Below are 6,010 nucleotides of genomic sequence, written 5' to 3'. Positions count from 1 at the left end.
TTCGGTCTGGACAATTAAGCCCCCACATATTCCAGCTAATTGTGTTTATCGGTTGTACTGTCATTGATTAGTAAGGTGATCCTGGAGGTTTAGACGAAGCCCATGGTGAGGGTGCACACATGCATGGACAAGATGGAAGCACAGATGAGCACAAGGGCAAATGGACGAAGGGCCACCACTAAAAACCATGTACGTAGTTGTAGTTCTTCCACATATAGAGCTATTGCCCTTGAACTGGTTTAGACCCATACAAAACAACATATGTTGCATGAACATGGGGAACAACGCACCCAACAGCAGCTACTACATGATCGAAACCTCAGGCGCTCACATCTAGCGAGCCCGCGGCAACATCTGCTCCCACAGCATTGAGGACCCCCACTCCACCATGCTCGATCAGAGCATCTTCCACCGCTGTAACAACACCATTGTCTAGCTCAAAGAACTCTCTCATGGCCACAATTACGTCAGGAGGAAGCTGCTCTTTGAACTTCACCGCGAAGGCATCCAGGGTGGCTAAGGTGACGTCTTGCCCGTTCTTGATGATGCCTAGGCTGCGGCCAATAAACTGCTCGGCCATCTGTGTTGCCGGCGTCGTTGCTGCGAGGACAGCAGGGCGCCTGATCCTCTGTAGGTAGAGGATGCCCACCTTGGATATCTTCACGCCGGAGAGAGTTTTCTGGTGCGCTGCTGGCCTCCTAGGTGGTGTTGAATCAGGGGAAAGAGGGACTGAGGGAGGGCCGGAGCAGACAGCAACAATGTCAGTTGGTGGGCGCAGAACAACGGCTCCAGGAGAGCCACCCCCAGGCTTGGCATAAGCAGCTCAACAAGCCCCGCCGGCAGCACATCATCATCTGCACGTCTACGAGCCTGTGGAGAGGTCGGGGTTCACTGCATAGGGCCATTACAGAGGAGCGGTGGTGTAGGAGATGCCTCGAAGCCGGGAGGGCGCACTGGCGAGACGTGGAGGAGGGGGCTCAACATGGAGACCGGCGAGCAAAGCTCAATGAGTGCCGGAGTCCTCTCTTGGATGGCCTTTGTAGCAGCCCTAGCGTCATCACGCTTGGAGGGGGTGGTGAGCGGAGCACGGACGTGGGGGGGAGGGGCGACAAAGCCAGAGGAGTGCGCGCATCCCTTGAGTCCCGTCTGGCACTGCCTGGACGCGCGTGCCTAGACGGGCTGCGACCACGAGCCTCCACAGGGGAAGCCAGAGCGGTGATAGGAGGGGCTTGACCCATCTCCAAGGCACAATTCTCGGGGGTGTCATCACCGCCGAAGCCTAAGAGGACGGGGGCGGCGGCAAGGCAGCGCGCCTGCGACCGTCGCAGTTGCCGTGGTGGTCGTCCCTGCTTCCCCTATCTTGGCAATGCCGCTGATCGTCGCGTGGTGCACGGGAAAGGCTCCTGTGGGCACGTGCACCGATGTCTTGCCCTCCCCTGGACGTGTCATGCCCATCGCGGCCACGGCCTTGGTCGCGGTCACCATCTTCATCTCGGTTGTGGCGATCCTGACGCACGGGAAGGGAGATGCGCTCACGCCTGTCGCAAGCTTTGGCCTCACCATTGGAATGGCTTGGAGACCAGCCTGCCCGCGGAGGGGTCCTCATGGATGTCGAGGAGCACGAGGACCCGATGCTCGAGTCCTTTCATGCCATAGACCGGAGCACCCCCGTTGCGAGCGGAAGGGTGACCCAGCTCACCCGCGGGACCTTGCTAAGGCAGGGCGTCCATGCCCAGAGTCCCAGGACCTGGGTGTCCGTCTTCAACTTGGACGCGGGCTCGATGTAGTCGAGGAAGCACCCGGAGCCGACAGAGTTGGTGACGGTGAGCTTGTCCCAGGCATAGAGGGGGAGGCCCTCGAGGCATAGGCGAATGTGCTGGCCGAGGTCGACATGCTCTGCGTGTGCCTCTAGCCGCCACGCCCGCAGCTGCAGCTTGATGTCCCCGAATGGCAGCACACGGCGGGTTGCGGATAGCTCAACATGATGCTTGTGGATGAACCGCACGAGATACTTCTCAGGGTGGTGGAGGACGACGACCCGTCAGGTTGCAGCGCCCCAAGCCTGTCAGCAAGGAACACGGCCATCTCGTTGGTGGAGACTTGGCGGTGCCGGTCGAACCAGGCGACAACGGCGTTGGACTCTAGGAGGGCCATCCCCAGCTGCATGGCGGGGGTGTTGTGGATGGTGGCGGACACCTCCAGGCGGATGGAGTGGTCGCCAACCTAGGCCGTGGTCGCAGCAGCAGAGGCCATCGCAGCCGGCAAGGACGGGGGCTGGGCAGCCTTCAGCAGGATCTGAGGCAGCGGAAGGGATGGCCTCGTGCGCGGCCTAGGCGCGCCGGGACGTAGATGAGGGCGCGGGGCATGAAAACAGTCGCGCGCCTAGTGGCCCGAGCGAAAGCAGCGCCTGCAGGTGATGGGGTTACGGCAATCAACGACCTGGTGTCGGTGGCCAAGGCAATGGAAGCAGAGCCCCTTTATCCATGCAGGGGGAGGAGCGTGCAATGAATGGCCCAGCTGGCTTGGCCGGCGAGCGCGGCCGCCATGATTTGACCTCGACCCATGGCGCGGTCTTCTCAGCCTCGAGCCCCGCGGTCGCCGCACCGTGCGGCCTTGATTGCTCAGGCTGGTTGTAATGGGAAGTATCATATACTAGTATCATGCATATGATACTAGTGTATGATACTACCTCCCTAATGCATAGTATCATATATTAGTATCATGTAGTACTTTATTTATTGCCATGCATGACACAAAGTAATATAGCATTTAATATGATACGGTATCATGATATGATACTACACCCTCTCTTTCTTCATTTAATGCTATGACACCTCATCAAAATTGCATAGTTGGCATGCATGATACTAGCTATGATACTACCATTACGACCAGCCTCAGCGGCACCTTGCACTGGCGCAGGCCGAAAGCAAGCGAGCCACCCGCGACAGGGCCTCCATTAATATCCCTGGCAACCGACGAGATGGCATTGAAGCCGGTAGGTGGGGAAGCAGCATTGGCGAGCATGTCAGGAGGGGTCTCCAGCACCAGTAAGACTAGCCACAATGGGTAGTAACATAGAGTAGTAACATGCTCATGTTACTACTCTATGTTACTACCTCTATAGTGGGGAGTAACATATGTGTGGTAACATGCAATACTTTATTTATTATGCTATAGACTCATCTTGCCTTGATATGTGTGATGTTACGCATACAAGTAGTAAGGCTAGTCATAGTGGGAGTAACTTAGCTAGTAACATAGCGCACTTCAAGAAATTTTTGCTTATGTGGCAAGTATTTAATGTGAGGTGGTAACATAATATGTTACTGTAACATAGCACTTCCCAAGACAAGATGAGTCTACAAGCTAATAAATGAAGCTATCTATGACACTACTATCATGTTACTTTGCATTATGAAGGTAGTAACTTAGACTAGTGTCATGCATATGACACTAGTCTAAGTTACTCCCCACTATGACGAGCCTAACTAGTTATGTTACTACATGCCTCTCTTTCTTCATTTATTGCTTGCCACATCATCTATTTTATCTAGATATGTGTGATGTTACTACCTATGTTACTCCCATTGTGGGTAGTCTAATGCTACATCAACGGGCTTTTACGGGGGTGTTACGGGGTGACTAGTACTTGGCAACTTGTCATTGGATTAAAAGAGAGAGGAACGGGCCCCACCCACCTAAAACTCAGGGGGGGCTGTAGAGAATTAAGGAAAGGCCATGTTCCTCTCTTTTTTAATCCAATGACAAGCTGCCAAGTAATAGTCACCCCGTAAAAGCCCGTTGGTGTAGCATTACTGGCTCCAGCACCACCTGTGCCTCATCAGGAGGCAGACGCGATCAACCCGGGGGAGGCGACGGAGGCGTGTCGAACTCCAGATCTGGATCGGGCACACCTGGGAGCACCGGAGGCGAGGCCTGCGAAGTAGGGAAATCCTAGAGGAGCTGCTGGGACGGGCGGTGGAGGCCGGCCAGAAGGGCAGCGGGAAGGGAGTGAGATGTGGTCGACGACGCTGGAGCGAGCGCCGCCGATATGGGCCGGTGGAGCGGTGGTGGGTTGGGAGCGGGCATGGCTATGCTCGTGGGCTCTCCTATTTGTGAATGGAGTCTCAATTTAAGAAATTATTCATGTTTCAAAAAAAATTCTTCATGTTTTCAAATAATCTATTCGGTGATTCAAAATTGTTCACAAAACATTTCAAAAATATTTTCAGATCTGATGCTGCAATGAGTTTTTGAATGTTCGCGTTGTCCATTAGTCACACGCAGCCATTTGCTCCACTGGCTAGCAGGATGCGATCACGAATGAAGGGTTGGGGAGCAACAAATTGAGGAGAGCTCATTCGGAAGACTCTTCAAGGGTCACTTGGGGGTGGGCTAAGAGCGCGCCACTTCCGTGCTCTCAGTCGCCGCCATGTGTTGCGCTCTGGGTGTTTCCTTCGGATATTTTTTCGCACGCGTTTTCGGCTTTTTAGATAGTGTTTCTTTTCAGGTTTTTCGGCTTTCCACCGTTTTTTTTTAAATTTCGACAAAAAGAAATTCAAAAAAAATTGCGCAATTTTTTTTTACAAAGAATGTTCATATTTCCAAAAATTGTTCGTGTTTCTAAAAAAGAGGGATATTTCCAAAATGGTTCTTGTTTTGAAAAAAAACGCAAGTTTTTAAAAATATTCTGGTTTTTTGGACAAAGTTAAAATGTTTGCCGTTTAAAAAAATTGTTCACAAAACATGTTTTCTTTTTCAAAAAATGTTTCGGATGTTGAAAACAAAATTAAAATTACAAAAATGTCCATGTTTTCATAAAAGAAGTTTGCATTTCAAAGATGTTTTTGCATTTAAAGAATGCACTGTTTGGATGTTGATATTTGAGCCCTAGAAATTGATATTGGCATTGCAAAGCCTGAATGTCATTGTTTGGATGTCAGCGAATTGACTGGCTGAATTGGCTCAAAATATTGGTTGGCTCACTTTCGCATCCCGCATAGCTATTCCCAGCTTTAGAGCATACGACCTTGACGTTGCCTGATGTGCATGATCGAGCGCTAGACTTACCGCTTTGCCCGCGCTCGAGGGAAAATAAACAGGTAACCTAACAGGTGAAGAGACAAGCACATACACGACTGGGAGCTCCGGTGGCGCAGGTCAGCCTTCTCCGCCTTCCTCCTTCTCTCTTCTCTTCGGCGGGTCCGCTCCTTCCTGCTCACCTCCATGAGCGTCTGTGTAACGCCCCGGATCCGATGCGCCAGGTGTCTGCCAGTTATTCGCCGTCATTGCCATGTCATTTGCTTGCGTGTTGCATTTTGCCATGTCATCATCTGCATTTCATCTGCATGTTTTTCAAAACTTGCATCCGTTCGGATTCCCCCGGTTCTCTCTTCGAAGTCCAGACCTCTCGCGCGCGCCCGTCGCCCCTCTCAGACCTTGTTTCGTGAGCGGGAGAAAGACATTCTCGGAATGGATCGTGATTTGAGCGGCCTTGGTACACCACCGGTAGACCGCTTGTCAAGTTCCGTGCCATTTGGAGTCCGTTTGATACTTCGACGGTTAACTGAGTAGCCGCAAAAGCCCTATTTTGTTGCAGCCCAACACCCTTCCAAAATGGCCCAATAACCCATCCAAACCCCCTCCATGCTCTCGGTCGTTCGATCATGATCGTGTGGGCGAAAATCGCTCCCCATTTGGACTCTCCTAGCTCCCTCTATCTATAAATTAGTCCCCTTCCCCGAAATTCTTGCAGCCCAAACCCTAACCCCTTCTCCTCGCGCCACCGGACGAAATCGCCGCTGCCAGACGTGTCTGCCGGACACGTCGCCTCGACAAACCATAGGCCGCCACGTCACCCCCGCCGCCTCCTGCACCAACCACCGCCCGCCACCTCACCCGTGCCCCGCGCCCACTTCTCCGCGACCTGCGGAGCCCATCGCGGGCCCGTGCAGGCCCGCCCCGCCGCCGGCTGGCCCGCTCCAGCCCCGGCTCCCTCCGCCGCCCG

This window comes from Triticum dicoccoides, chromosome 4B, assembly GCF_002162155.2.
Source record: "Triticum dicoccoides isolate Atlit2015 ecotype Zavitan chromosome 4B, WEW_v2.0, whole genome shotgun sequence".
Lineage (NCBI taxonomy): Eukaryota > Viridiplantae > Streptophyta > Magnoliopsida > Poales > Poaceae > Triticum > Triticum dicoccoides.
Note: the sequence above shows the minus strand (reverse complement) of the source record.